At 39.4% G+C, this 15,933-nt stretch overlaps 2 long non-coding RNA genes across 6 annotated transcripts; one reads left to right on the forward strand and one right to left on the reverse strand.

Moving 5' to 3' along the window:
* Positions 1-352: 352 nt before the first annotated feature.
* LOC140690761 (uncharacterized) lies at positions 353-10,098 on the reverse strand. Of its 2 annotated transcripts, XR_012066053.1 has the most exons (3): positions 8,700-10,098; positions 1,838-2,080; positions 353-707 (listed from the first exon to the last, which is right to left on the reverse strand). It is a non-coding gene; the product is annotated as an uncharacterized lncRNA (long non-coding RNA). The 2 variants fall into 2 exon arrangements; XR_012066052.1 differs by lacking the exon at positions 1,838-2,080.
* Positions 9,659-14,992, forward strand: LOC140690760 (uncharacterized). 4 transcript variants are annotated; one of them, XR_012066051.1, is made up of 5 exons: positions 9,659-9,830; positions 10,607-10,745; positions 11,530-11,682; positions 12,248-12,345; positions 14,765-14,992. It is a non-coding gene; the product is annotated as an uncharacterized lncRNA (long non-coding RNA). The 4 variants fall into 4 exon arrangements; XR_012066050.1 differs by lacking the exon at positions 9,659-9,830 and adding an exon at positions 10,159-10,208; XR_012066048.1 differs by lacking the exon at positions 9,659-9,830 and adding an exon at positions 10,217-10,275.
* Positions 14,993-15,933: the final 941 nt, after the last annotated feature.

Here is a 15,933-nt window from a genome sequence, read left to right on the forward strand (position 1 = left end):
CACTGGATTTAAGAATAAGTTTTTACACAGAATATGCTATCTGTGAAATAGGCCATTAATTAAGAAATGATTTGTGTGTGTGTGTGTGTCAAGTCCATCCATTTACCCACAATGAGAACAGAACAACTATGTTTAAGACTTGTTGGTTGTGGACCATTTTTCATATCATGTGATTGCAGAAACTCTGTTGGGGTGTGGGCAATGGTTCTAGAAAGTTACCCTCACTGGTGTACCTTTAGGTAAGTTTACACTTTCTGCCATTCCTGGTTTGATTTCGTTTAAAACTTATTTTATAATTTTTCAGGAAATACACTTAGAGTAGAAAATTCAGTAAAAGAAGCAAAGATGGGAAAACGATTTACTTAGTTGCTTTAATGAACAAATAATATTTACAATCTAGGCTAAATTTCAGAAGTCCTTTATAGGGAAACATTACAATTATTAACAAAGTACAAAATAAAATATTCATCTTGTTTGTCTTAATGAATATGAGAGACATGTGTCTTCAGAATCATCCTAAAGGAAACAGGAGAGTGTTAAGCGTCTGATGGTGGGTTCAGGAGGCTTTTTTCTACAGTCAACGATCTGCTCCTTGGGAACATTTTGGTTGTTTTCCCACACATTCTCCTTAATCACAAACAAAAGAGCACAGCAGAAGCGACCACCTGAATTTTGTGATTAGATAGACTTTTCCTGAAGGGTTGCTTCTGAAAAAAAAAAAAACACTTGTAATGGTTACAGTAACTTGTGGATAGTTTTAACTACATGTTTCCTTCCATCAGCCCTCATCTCTAGAGATCTGCTTAATTTATAGTGGAACTGAAGTGAACTTGCAGATACATTGCAACTAGAAACTTTCACTCACACTCCTATCATATTCGCCAAGAAAACATAAGAAACTGGAACTTTTCCTGTTTTCAACTCATTACATTGAAAACGCACCTTGGTCTTCAGCGCAAAGGGAGTGTTAAATTCAGATCGCTACATGTGTGCGTCCTATAAGCATGTTTAAAGATACACATTTGGTACCTTATTGTTGTTTTTATACAAACAGAAAATCCAATTATCTCACCTATTACACTGTGCTGTATTTATTGTCCTTGAACCCTTTCTTTAAAACCCTTAAACGACTCCCGGTGCTTACCTGCTAAGTCTGTTAATGTTTTCTCATGTCAGATGGACAGGGATAATAAGAAAGCCAGCATCTATGCTAATACAAATTCCTCTCTCTAGCTTTCTTCACATTTAACATCAAACGTAAAAGCACACAGTGCACACTTGTGAATGTATAGAATGAACTTGGTTTTTTACAGAAGTTGAACATAATGAACAAGTGAAAACCCCAAAGTTAATATCCAGCCCAAAACGCTCTCACAAGATCAGGCCAACTACATATTTATTACATATATACATATATATATATGTGTGTGTGTGTGTGTGTATATATATAAACTAAATTGCATCATGTTCCCAAAATAGTTATCAAGGCAAGTAGGAGGGTTCAAGTGAGGAACTCCAGATAATCTTATTTATATTAGCTCATATGACTTCTTATTTTGCTTAGAATTCAAGTAGTTGGTTACACAATAAGAATTGTAGGCTTGATAACAAAGAAAATGTAAAGACAAGTTCTTTTAAATTTGTTTCTATTTTTTTTTCCTATTTAAAAAATTTTTTTGGCCTGGCTTGTAATATTACATACCTGTGTTTTGCTTAAGGATCATTTCAATACTTGTGTCTAAACCTATAAACTTTCTAGTAAATCTTGATCATTTGCGGAGGTACAAGAGCCTAGAACTGGCATTGTATGATGCTTTATCGATAGTGTTGACCTTACCAGCAAAATGAGCTTATTTACTGTAAGACACGTCAGGACAAGCAGACTGGTGAACACAAGCGAGTCTGAACAACAGAGGTTGGGCGGCTTGCCCGTCCAGAAAAGGGGAAGCTTGGGGTGTGTCTGAGTCCAGGGTGGTGATGGCTTCTCGTCAAGTTGGCTGTGCTGGGCAAGAAGCAGCCCTTCCTCCCTTCTGCTGGGGTCTGAGGTGGTGCGTGAGATGCCCCCTTCAGGGCTTCCAGTCTAAATGAAGTTAAAAAACTAAATCATACTATGATGTTACATGTGCTGACACAGAATGCTAATTTGATTCATTTGTTTTTGTCTAAATGGGTCAAACTCTAGAACTTCTAATAGTAAAAAATATTTGCCAGTCAGGTCTTTAATTAATGAGATTTCAGACCACTTAAGCTTATAAAATTGAAGAACCAAACTTAAAATGGACTAACTGAACTTCTTTTTTGACTAGCATAGTAGTAGCATGGTTTAAAAGAGCAGACATCCAAAACGAAAAACTCTTTTCATATTTCACTCTGAGGAATTTTGGCTTTTATATGTATATTGCCTTTTTTTTTTTTGCCCACATGTATAAATTTTAGGAGAAAAGGATGCTGAATTTGTGGGTGTGTTTGTATATAATGATGTCATTATAGCCTGTATAGAGTAGGTTTTAATATATAATAAAAAATAGTCAAATATGTGGAATTTTAAGTTCTCCTATAAAAATACAGAGAACTGTAAACTGCTTTGCCTTTTTGAGGCAACATCCACACGTAACCTGTAAGGTGTTTGAGAATCAATTTCCTTGCCTCCCTTCTTTCCTCCTTCACGCCTTTCCTTTCTTCTTCTCTTTTTCTTTCCTTCCTCTTCCCTTCCTTCCCCTCCCCTGTGCTCCCACCGAGACTGTACGCTGCAAATGTTGCTCTATCTGGCCATGGACTGGATCTAATTTATACATTTAGGTAGTCTCAAACACACATCAATTATTTTTTAACGTAGTTTTGTCTATAGAGAGAAACAAGATTCTTTTCCGACGTATAAAACCGGAATCAAATTGACAAACACCTCTTGGTTGCCAGCTCTACGCTTTCATTCCACTGGCCATTGGAAAAACCAGTTAACACTAATCAAAGCCTTTGAGATCCGTGTGTGAAATATGTGATCTCAAATATTTGTCCCTGCCAGTTACAAAAGGATTCTGACCTGTGTCTTCTTTAAAGAGTAAAAATGCAAAGTTAAAAGGAGATAAGTAGTTGAAGTTGGATGATGTTATCAAAGTAGGTCATGGAACTAAATTCTTCAGGAAGAAAATGAACACGTAAAGGAGTCCATTCTGACTTCTGTACAGTTAATTACCAAATTGCTGTTTTCCATTCTGCCTTCAAACGTGGACTAATTCTGACCTCCTTCAGGAATTGTTCAGATTCTTATTCTAAGAACATTTAAAAGGCATGATTTTATTTAGTTACTGAAGGACAGTCAGGATTTTGCAACACTGCGAAGGAATATTTATTATTTTTTAGATGAATGAAATAATTTTAATTGAAATCAAAGTAATCGAGGCAAAAAGCAGGGAGCTTTTCTGCATGAGGTAAGGTCACTGGAAATAAGAGACCTTGTGGGTCTTCTTACGACCGCATTAAGCCATTGTAAAGGTTTTCCTTGGCTCCGAGTGTAAAGGCTATGTGGTCTACTGAAAAGCAGCCGGGGCGTCCTGCTTGCTAAGTTATGATGTACCCACTTCAAAGCCATGTTCTGAGGACAAGTAATAAAACTAGTTTTGTTAATGTATTTTTTTAAAAAACATTCTGAGGTTCAACGCTATATTCAGTATTAATTGTTCTCTCGCCAAACAATGTATTTAAGTAAGCTGGGGTAGTTTTCTGGCTTCTGCAGCTCTGGAGAAATGACAAGCAGGGGTTTCAGAAGTTCTGAGGATACATTTTGATATTTTAATAGGACTCTTGCCAGGTATGATCAGATACTCAATAAATAATTGACTCTAATTGTTTGGGTATTTTCATTGGGGCGCGCCTAACATCGATTTCTTTTTGTTTGGACTTTTGAAAATTCCTGGAAAGTCTTCATTAAGTAGAAAACAAAACAAATCAGAAGGCCCTGCAAGGAATAAATAACAAAATTGACTTTGGGGCCATGGAGCTTGACTTAGCAGCCTGTGTTCCAGCCTCCATAACAAAACCTCTCCCCTAATGTGAAGCAGCTGGAGCAATCACCCAAAATGGTCCGAACTGTTGAAAAGCCATTAAGAGTCTGATGTATGTAGAATAAAAAGGTTCATTCAGCTTTTTAAAAGGTTTCCCAATATGGAGTGTTATTTTATTTTATAACCGCGTCTTAGTCATATTAAGTTTAAACGCCACAGAAAATTTTAATGACCATGTGGCTGGCTTTTTTTTTTTTTCTTTTTCGGTGAAACAGCAAGAAATCTTCCACATGCTTAAAATTCTTTTAGGAAAAAAATGGCCCAAATCTACTAGAGACACTGTACATGTTCCCACTCCGAAGGGCACGGTCAGAATATGGAGCATCACATAAGGATGAGTTACCATTTGTTTATAGGGGCACCGAAATAAATTAGAATCAATTTCTTTAATCCTGGGGCACACAGAGGCTTTTGGAAATAATGAAAACCACTTGCTTTCCCGGCTCTTTCGTTAAGTCTGAGCCTCCCATTATCTACTGTGTATTTGAAAATTTATTTTTCATAGATTGCATGATTTTTTTAACCCAAGTTTTGAATCTTTTCCTAAGGATGCATGAAACATTATCCCTTCTATTTCCCCTCCCCTATCCCCCTCAGAAGGTGATAACTTGATTTTTTTTAATGCATCCATCTGCTTTATTTATCTTGATTTTTAGAAGGTCCATCTTTCTATCCTTCAAATTATTTCTAAGAGAAATGAGGCATCAGCTTATTACAGTAGCCAGTAGTCTCCCTGACGTGAGGTAAACATTTTCGATGGACTGTAATGGCACAGCTACAGGAGCTGTCAGTGTATTCCTCAGAAATTTGCTGTGCAGTTTCCTGTGTTACTTTATTTGGATGTGTGTACTGACATACGTAAGTTGGACCATCTTCATCACACCCGGAGAGGTGACGGGAGCGCTGAAGCCAGACACACCAGTGACGGGATGGTTCCAACCCGATGAATGTCATTGCTCTGCTATGTTCATCTAAGACCAGTCTCAGTGGAAACCCTGACTCACAAGGAATAGGACTGGCCATCTTCCATGACACAAATGAGCCCAGGAGTTGGGAGCCTAGGGTCTGATCAGTTGGCAAGAATATTCAAGAACTTTGGTTCTCTGAGGACTCCATCAGCCCTACTCAGTTCAAGGCATTTTGCTAGATGTTGCAAGGGAGATAAAAGTGATATAAGATTTCCCTTGACTTCAAAGGGCTTACTTCTTGTTGGAAAGAAGAGATGTACACTATTTTTTTTTATTACAAGATAGCGCTGTCCTCTTTGCAGCCATGTTCTCCTGGTGCGTGGTGCTGGTTCAGTGCCTTGAGGGTAGGGTGAGTTCCTGTGGGTAGCAGAGGTTTTCCAAATGCCTCAGTGGGCAGGTTAGATTTGAGAAAGACTGATGGTGGGGGGTGGTTTTTCAAGACCAAGTAGTAAACCAGAGAAACAAAAACTAGTGCATCCTGGATTGGAAACAGTGAAAGGGAAGTTTGGAGAAGTCAGTAGAAGTCACTTTCTAGTCTCTTCATGCATCTTCAATGACAAACAATAAGAACAATCCAGATGAGCTACAAACTCATTGCTTATCTATTTTTCAAAACTCACCAGACAGCTGAGGCCGCAAAGAAACTGAAATGAAGTCATTTCTAGAGAGTCACAAGCCCTTTCTAAGAGAGAAGGGACCCATGGTTGCTTTCAGAAGCAAACACACCATGGACTGGGGTGAGTAGAAGTCAGTTCAACATTTAATGGACTTTTAATAGCCTCCTGTGGGCTGGTGTGATGGATCAGAAGTCCAAGGAGCCTTGTCCCAAAGTGAGTCTACACCCACCTGCATATACTGTGCATGGCTATTGAGCCAAAGACTGGGACAGGGCAGGGGGCTGACAGAGGTGTCCCACCTGTCCCCATCTTGTGCACCAAACTTTCCCCAGTGCTTCTCAGCCAGCTTTCGCCTAGTACATAGCAGTGACTCACTGAGGGTGGGGACAGGACAGCAGGATGGAGGTCAACTTCACGCAATTTGGAAATCTGAGGACTGAGCTATAAAGCAGACGGAGGTCTCAGTGATGCCCTGGTGCTCGTACACCAAGTCCTGCTGAAGAGATGAACTGGATCTAACTGAGGCTACCACAAAGTCCAGAACTGGCTCAACCACAGATTAAATTGGCTTGGTCCCCCCACCTCATCCCAAGGTACAGACCTGACAGAAAAACAGGCATGCCCTTTTCTGAGGGTAAAGAATATTATTTATTTCAGGCTCCTTTTTTTTTTAAAAGACACAATGTCTTGCATACAAGTAAATATTACAAGACACCTGAAGGACTAGGAAAACATGATCCATAATCAAGAGAAAAAATAACCAACAGAAACTAACCCACAGATGGCCCAGATGTTGGAATCAGAAGACGAAGACTTTCTAACAGCTGTGATGAATACATTAAAAAATCTTGTGGAAGAGGTGGACAGAGTGGCCAGGGAGAGTGATATATAGGAAGGAGTAAAGAGAAACAGGAAGGGCTCATGTCCTTAATGATACACTTTGAACTTATTTGCCAACAAAGAAGAAATAATTGCAAATCAGTTTGGTGAAAGAACTGAGACTTGGAGAATTTGAATAAACTTGCACAGAGCTTTCAGAACTGAGACAGGCTGCTAGGACAGTTTACTCCAATGTCTGTGATTTTTTTTCCCCATCACTTTGTCATATTTTAACTGTCTTGAATATTTTGGATCATATATCATAGTCTCCTTTTTTCCCTTTATTGGTATTATATTAAACTCAACTAATGTTAAGAAAAAAATATAAACTAGGCAAAATGAAGTCAAAGACGTTAGCAATTTTTCTTATAGGCAATTTTGTGGTCTGAAAACTAGTGATATCATTTATATCCATTAATTGCAATTTTATGCATAATTCTAATCATTTGATCTGTCAGACTACTTTCCAATGAATCTCTGGGTCATTAAAATTCATCAATAGCTACTTGGTTCCATATCTGCTTCCTAATACTTGTATTAAAAATATACATTTTTTTTTATCAAACTAAAGATTATTTAAAAAATGACCACTGGATAAAGGAAGAGTTCAGATTGCAAGTAGGGGTTTTCTTTTTAATAGAATCATGCTTTTTTTGAGGAAGTTTAATATGTTACCATTTTGTGAATGGATTGGTGTGGGAAGATTAGTCAGATTACTTGCACAATTGGCCAAGCCACTGGTGAAATAAATTTGATTATAGTGGTTGAAATGGGAATGAAAAAGAAGGGTATATTTTGGAGATCAAGGAATAGTAAAAATAGACTAGATAACTGAACCTGGGCTTAGATGGGGAAAGTGTCAAAACTGATCAATCCTGAGGAGACTCAAAACATAATTGTAACTATGGGTTCAATGAGTAATGACCAGAGCAGAGAAACCATCACAAGTTTGAGTCATTAAAAAAGGGAGGGACATGTCTTTAAAAGAAAATATCAGAGAATCTCATAATTCAGAGGAATTGTCTTTGTGAAATGAAAAATCCACTACAAGGTACCCTGATGGAAAAAGAGCAGAGATAAATATTCATTTAATGTGTGGTAGCTCCAACATGGTCTTTGTTGTTTTATTTTTTCTCCATAATCTGCTTTTTGATGAAATTGTTGATTTACGTACAGGAAGGTTAAGATGAGATGTTTTTGCTTTGCATCACACTTGTTTACTTGCTACAGCTATTTCTTTCCCCAGAACCTCACACACACACACACACACACAGAAATTAGGGAATATTTTATAATCCTTTGTATTTACAGCCACCATTGTTGTTAGAGGGTAGACAGCAAAATTACATTAATTAATGCATTCATTTGGTTGACCAGAAGCCTTATTTCTAGGTGCCACTAAAAATGACAAAGATGACTAAGACACAGTACTGCCTGCAAGTTACTCATGATCTACTAATTGTTAACGTCTGTGACAGGTAGAGAACCAAGACATGGCTAATTTTTGACAATGTCATGGTATTTGTCTTCTTAAGTGCCTATGTGATTTTTCTTTGATTAGATGAAATAAGATAATGCATGTGAAGTCATTAGCATAGTGCTTGGCACACAGTAAGCCTGTAATAATTGTTAGTTATTCTATTATTTTAATCATTATTGAATTATAAAACTAAAGTATAGAGATGCTCTGAAGTTCTTTGACAACTATTCAGCTATCATTTTCATCACTTTCTAAAATGGCAAATGAGGGGCCCTGAAACTCAAGCTTTATTGGGTTCATCATAAATTAGCTTTTGCTCCATCAGTAATTAAAAGTGTTTTCAGAAGTAAGATGATCAATTTTTTTTTTGCTCTATCAACAATTTCCCAGTGTTTCAGTGCCTCTCTCCAGCTTTCTATCTCATCACTCCATCTCATGAGATGAGAATGTGAGAAATACAGCTTCTATTGAGTATAAATACATTAGGTCTGTTGGAAACAAAGGTAGAATAAAAGAAATAGGAAGTAACATATCTTAAATTTCTTTTGGGGTAGTTACATAATTTCTGTAGGTCTACCATGAGATTCCCTTTCAGTTTACCTCCTTGTAAAAATTCTATTCACAGAGTCAAGCACCTATTTTCTTGGCAAGTTATTTCTATCATAACTCTTTTGTAGCACCATCAGCATCTTACCTTTGGTGGGAATGGGGCCATATAGGATATAAGTGACTTGATCATAGTCTTCCGAAAAGTCCATGGATTTCTAAAGCCCACCAGACACATTGAGCAATGTCTGTCAGGCACTAAGTTTTCCCAAGTCACTAAGCTGGCTGTCACTTCCTTCTGTTTTTCTTCAATCTTCTTTACCTTCTCCATATCTTTCACCCCCTTTCCTGCCCCCTTCTGTTTGTCTTTAACATGGTCCCCCATGGATTCCTCTGGCAGCGTTGGTTTTTCTCCGCCGATAGACTTGTGTCTAGGTGACAAGTTGAGCCTTGTGTTCTTAAACATCTAAGGAGAGCTCTAATTGATTTAACCACTTGACTTTAAGCCACAGTTCAATTTTCAACTGATACGATGGCACCTTTTATAAGGGAAGAAAATACGAGACCTACGAGTCAAATGGGAGATAGGGTAAGTGCCCCTATCTGACATCTTGATGAATATGAACTGAGGCAAGCTTGGTTTAGTGGTTCATAGGTTCACGTCAGCAGTGATAACAGTAGCCATTAGTGATGACACTGAAAACGTTGAGCCTTTAACTAGGATTTTCTCTGAAGTTCAAGGGACCTGCTACCAAAGTTCAGCTCTCAAATGGAATGAGAACTAGAAAGAAGAAAATGCTGAAACCCTCAAATGGATATAATTTCCTTATTGGCTATCATGCTTCCTAAAGCTCTCAGGTCATTTTCCTTAGTTATGAAATTAGGCTACAGTGTGACAATTAAATAAAAGCCACCATTTTATTTTCAGAAAAGAGATCAGGGTACATGTTGAGAAGATGGTAGTGCAGAAAGTAAAAAGATAATTAATTTTTCCTGGAACGGCACATGTAACAATTTCCAGGTAGCTGCTTTGTCTGGGTTTCCAATGATCGTGCAAGGACCTCATTAGAGTCTAATTGTTAGGCGTTACTGTGTCCAGGACACAGCTGTTTTTCCATCAGTCTGCAGTGTTTCTCATGCAGTGGTCTTGTAACATCTGTATCAGGAACACCTGGGGAAATTATTAAACACGGACATTCCTGGGCTCCACCGCAGATCTACCAAGTCAGAATCTCTGGAGGTGAAGGCTGAGATTCCGCGTCTAATACCAGCTCTCCAGGTATTTGTTATAACCATGAAGTCTGAGGCTCAGTGCCTTCCAAGTGCAGTTTTTAAATGGAAGATTTATGAAACTTACTTTCTCACTCCTTTGAACTCAGGGGAAAACTGGGATTTTTTTCTTTAAGCAAAGGAGTCATTAGTGAAGGTAAACTTTGGTAGCCCTACCGTTTCCAGCGAAATGCTCAGCATGGTCATGGTGATGGTAAATCACCAGAGAGGAGAGTCACAGAAATGCTCCATTCCCCGCCAAACGCGGTCAACTCTGAGCAGACCTGGTGGGTTGCTTGTAACATAACAGAGAGTTTGAGGTCATTAGAGATGGCATTCTGAGCTCACAATGCTGATGACAGAAGCAGGTTTGGCGGCAAATTGCATGGTTAGGAGCTTACGTAGGCTATAATAAACTTCTCACTGGACAGATGGTGGTGCTTACACCTGACTGGGTAGACTAAGTCATTTGGCCTTGACAATCCAATGAAATGTGTGTCGACACAGGGATGTAACCAGGGGTCTGGTCCTAACTTGGTCAAGAGATGCTATTACAGGAGTTGAAAGGAGGCTTTGGAGTTTGGTCACACGGCAGCCTGAGTCAGCGGCCCTGCTCTTATAACCTCCATTTCGGCTCCCCAAGACTGAGCTCGGGCATTCCACTTATTTGCGGATCTGTCTGTATCTCACATGAAATTGGCAGTAACTCTTGCGTTCCGCCGGCACCAGGGACAGGAGCACGATTCCATGCCCAGACCGTGAACTAACCCAGTTGCTTCCTCACAGGTTCTGTGCCAATGTGCCCGTGGAAGCAGCAAAGATGCTGCAGCGTGGCTTTGACAGCCTGTGAGGCCGAATTCTAGTCCTGTCACCGCAATCTGCCTTCCGGAATAGGATCTTTCCTTTGTCGGGGTCTGAACTTCAGGTGAACGGTTATTAATAATCCCTTTATTTTTTTCTGGAAACACTGGGGGTGGTCAAGATTCATGCTGGAATCTAGAAGGTGTTTAACCCGTTTGCTCACATGGGCTGTTTTTAAGTATGTTTAACAATGATCTTATAAATATTTAAATGAAAGCAAGGGCATGGGAACAAGGGGGCCTCCAATCACACCCAGCCTTCCTCTTGCGAGCCAAGATTTATTTTTTAAAACAGTGAAATTTTTCAAATGCCAGTCACTCATCTCATGGTCCTGGTATTCCAAGGAATTTTAGTGTTACACTCTGGCATCTCTGTAACATTTTGACATCTTCCATGCCTACAATATTTATTTCTCATCACCTCCATATCAAAAATGAAAAGTGGGTATTTGTTTTTGGAAAAATGACTATGGAGTTCATTTTTTTCACATATGATCTTCATATATTGTGGAAGTCTTCAAAATGTTTCTGGCTTTTCCTACATAAATAAGCCAAAAAATAAACCTATTAAAATAAACCTCCTCATCAAACATTATTCTATTGCTCTTTTATTCAAGGTTCTCCTGTAAAGAAAAAGATAGATCTTTCACCAGCATATTCTTTCTAATCAGTTTTGTGCCAGGTTAAGCCCCATTGTAGTTACCAGAGCTTGCTTTCTGTGGCCTCCAAGGGAACCTCCAGTTTCATTTAATAGGGCATCTAAAGACATTATATCAAACTGGGACCCTCATTGAGTCTGATTCTAGAATTTCTTTCCCTTGTAATTTAAAGTCCTTTGTTTTGTTGCAGGACAGGTTGATGTTTGAGAACCAGAGTTGGCTGTGGTCCCAGACATGTGGGTCCGCTCCATGGTGGACCTGGTTGAAACCACCTTTCCAATCTTCTATTTGCACAGAGGAGGAAGGCTATGTATGCTGTGAGAGATTCCATGGATTGTGAAAGGTCACAGTAAATTACTGATGAAATGAGTAGAGTTCTTGGGACCCTTTGGGGAGGTAATGTGGACAGTGGTTGGGATCAGGGTATATGACAGGCCTTGTTTCAAAGCCCGATTTTCCCCACTGTGTAGCAGTGGCCAATTTATTTAAGCTTTCTAAGTTCTCAATTCCCTGCCTTCAAAACACTGTTATTTTTATGAGTAAATAAGATAATATTGCTGAGTGTTTAGCACAGTGCTCAACACATGGTAATTAAAGGCAAATATTATATTAAGCAACTTGTACCTTCAACTATGTCAACTTTTCTATATACTTTTTAAAAATTTTTGCATTCTTTTTTATTGAAGTCTAGTCAGTTGACAATGTTGTGTCAGTTTCTGGTGTACAGCATCATGTTTCAGTCATACCATATACTTTTAATTTATAGACTTAACCTTTTAATTGACCAATTTAAGATTGGTAGTCTCTGAGATGTGACAATGTATGTATTTCATTCACAGAGGCACGGATTCAATTTTGATTAGTTATTAAAGTACTTATAATCAGTTTTCCAAAATTATGAATAATAGGTTGACAGAAGGGGTTTGAAATCACACAGTTTGGTGGCAAATCCTGGCTCTTCTCTTCCTGGTTCTGTAACAGAGCTTCCCGGCCTCTCCAAGCTCAGGTGAGCATCTCTAAAGTGGGGGCAACAGTAACCACTTTGTGCGTCTGCCAAGAAAACCAGAAAGTCTGTCCACTACCAAGCCAGTCCTCTGCAGCAAACTGCTTCATAAATGCTAGATCCCCTTTCTCTTTTCTCCCACTTAAAACAATCCAGAAGTATTCCCTCACTTGGGAAGTGTTTTGCTTTTAAACTGAAGAATCTCTGGGTTCCTTCTCCTTTTTTCCATGTCGGCTACTGTGGGTGGTACCTGGTACATCCAAGATGAGCAAGTGCTGCCTCTCCATCCTGAGAACCCACTGCAATGGCCCCAAAGCTATATATACATAACACGGCATGTGCTCAGAAGACATGGAGCTGACGGGATAGGTGGGAACCAGATGACCAGATCCTGGGGAGGTGACCCTGAGCTGTAAAGTGAGAGATGCAGCGATAGACTGCCAACAAGCAAATAAGCAAGTGAGCAAATGTCAGGTAGCAAAGGTGTTTTGCAGGAATTAGAGCAAGGCGGTCCAGGGACAGGAGTTCCATTAGATTGGATGGTCAGTGAAGACCTCTTTAAGGAGGTGACTTCAACTGAACCAGAATGACAAGGGAAGACCAGTCCCCTGAGGTTTAGAGAAGGGGTCTCAGACAGAGACGTCTACCGAGGCAAAGGCCCTGGGGCGGGAACAGGCTTGTCCCGTCTGAGGGACGACAGGGTCAGTGCAACGGAAGTCAAGCCCCAGGGGCAGAGGGGCATGAGACGAAGTTCGAGGTGGAGGCAGGGACCAGGTTGTGAGGCTCCGCAGGTAAACAATTTACCTTTATTTTCTAAGAACAACTGGGAAGCCGCTGAAGAGTGTGGAGTGGTGGTTTGATGATTTCAAATCCACTTGTTCGTGTCAAACCTGCCATCGTTGTTGAGTGAAGTTGTTTTGATTTCAGCATGAAGTTATTTTTTATCAGTAAAGTTGTCTTGATGTAAAAGGGAAATTGTCGGGGCAGGATACGGGCATCCACATCTGTGGTGGCCAATAAACTATAAATACCCAGAGTTTGCAATGATGATTTCTCGCCCGGTGGGCAAGGTGATTTCTTGCTGATGTAAATGGCTCTCCGAGGACCTTGGGGCAGTAGTTTCTGCTGGGAAATGTGGATCTTTGCTCTGCAGGGGTGAACACTGAGCGGGAGCCTTTGAAGGGGAGCATCTTGCCCCCCAATCCTGGTACCTTCGTTGCCTAGCAATGGGAGACTTGAGTTTCCGTGATGGCAGCTGGACGACAGCTCTGGGCTGGCTGCGCCATCTCTCCCGAGAACCAAGTGGTATAAAAGGTCCGCCGCAGCTAACTGCGGACGCTCTTCCTTTATCTGCCCTTGCCTGGAGCAATAGTGTAATTAATCTCTCACTGGTTTGGACTGTGTTATTTCTTTATGGGCTCATTAAGAGACATTATCCTGTATGCAAGTGGCTTGTGAAATTATTATAATCCCCGCAGTGAGCCCGTGTTAAATAAAAGATTGGCAAAGACAGTCTCAGTCTCTGAGTATAATTTGCTCCCAAACAACAAAGAAGCTTTAAGAATTTTGGTCAGACATTTTTGGCAGGAGTACCTTACACCTGATGTAGCCTAAGAAGTAAGGTTTTTTTGTTTTTGCCTTCCCTTCTCATTTTCTTTTTTTTTTCCTTTTCTCTTTCTGTAGTAATAATAGAGACGTCATACAGAAATAAATAGATGTCTATTATCTACTCTCTGTGATCACTTCCTCTTTGACCACTCTTTAACCTACTCCTCGTCTCAGTCCCCAGGCATTCTTTTTTCTCTTAAGTGAATTCCCTTTGGAAACTCATCCTTGTGTTAGGGTTAGGGTTTCCCTGGTCTTTTTAAGCACAACTAAAATCTCTCATATATGCCCTTGCAGTGGCGTCTATTATACTGCATTGTAAGTGTTGCTTCACTAGAGTCATCTTCATTGGCAAGGTTTCTTCCTGCCCTGAACAATATGAGTTTGTACTTTATAAGAACATAGGTTGTTTCCTTGAGTCCCACGAATATGACACAACTCCTGGCACATGGGAAGCCTATGCTAAGTGCAGGGTGAGCACTGGGAGTTCAGTTGCCTTGCAAGTAAGGAGCAGAGCCTGATCCACAGGCAGAACTCCTGACACAAGCACTGAGTCTGCCTAGCTATTGAATGCCTGTCATTTTTTTTTTTAGTTTACGTACATGTACTGCGCGTTGTCTCTAAGAACAATTTAGAACTTTAGCTTTTTAAACGTACATAGTTATCAAAGGAATAAAGCCAACCATGAAAAAAAAAAAAGAATCAACAGAATGCAGTAATCATAAAGGGCAGTCACACGTGCTCACACGGATTCCAGAAATCAGTCATCTAAGGTATAAGTAAGCAGTTCATTTGTGTCCTTTTTTTTTTTTTCCAGATTCCACATATAAGCGATTAAAGCTGTCATTCTTAAAGACGTTGTAAATGTGCCAACTTGTCCTGATAGAAGCTCCGAACAAAATGTGTTTTCACTGCTTTGACTTCTGTGTGGCGCTGGTGCTCAGTGTGTGTGCTCCTGTTGAGAAGTCTCCTTAATTCATGCCAATTCTGTGCAAAGGAGTCTATATTAATTAAAAAAAAACCCATAAAATACTTTGTTGGTAAAGGTCTTTGTGCAGCTGATTTTCACGACAAGGTAGGGCTGTCTTACGTTCTTTTTGGTAGTTTCTTCCTGAGGGCTTTTCTTCTCTAATAACTGACAGGAGCCCAGCAACTGGCAGACCGAAGGCCTAGCTAAGTACGGGTCAACGTTGGCAAAGCACATGTTGGAAATCTACAAACGTTCATAGAATCAACATACATTTCGGGGTGCGGTATTGTCTTTCTAGAAAAAATTGTGGCGTGCACCAGGACTTTCTCAGTCAGTTCAGATCTGTTCACTGCGTGCAGCATGGTGGGAACATAGCTTTTACTTTCAGGAGTGGAGTTGTATGGGTGAAGAATTGAAAACTTTTTTTTGGTTAATATTGTTTTTTTAATCCAAAGGCAGCTTTTCTCACTGCTTATAAACACGGTATTAATCTTGTTTTTCTTAAGTTCATTTCCTAAATCATATTTTCTTCAAATATAATTCAGAATATCTAATATTATTATGAACATGGTTTCTCTAAGGCCTAAGTCAAAATGAGAAAACGAATTTCTAAATTTTTATTTTTAAGCAGAACTTTGTGGGATTTTAGCTGAATCATCTTAGTTAATAATCAAGTGTTTGCTTCTGGAAAGAAGAAACACGGAGGATAATCTAGGTGATTAATTTCAGGTAATTGAGGAAGCCAACTTTACTTACATGTTTTCTTGGTAGTGTTCTCTAGAGGAAAGCCCACTTTAATATTCATAAGTCTAATTTGTATTTGTTATTTATAGTAGAAGTGAAAAGTTGGTGCATTTTGTTTTTTTTCAGATTAACTCACTTAATTAGAAGAATAAAGCTTATTATATTTTTATTTGATGATTCTTATTCTTAAAAGGAGGATTCTAAACAATGATGATAAAATGACTCTTTTCATGGAGAGTTTTTTTTTAAAGGGGGCTTTTGTAGGGGAAGAA

The sequence above is a fragment of the Vicugna pacos genome, chromosome 31, assembly GCF_048564905.1.
Source record: "Vicugna pacos chromosome 31, VicPac4, whole genome shotgun sequence".
NCBI lineage: Eukaryota > Metazoa > Chordata > Mammalia > Artiodactyla > Camelidae > Vicugna > Vicugna pacos.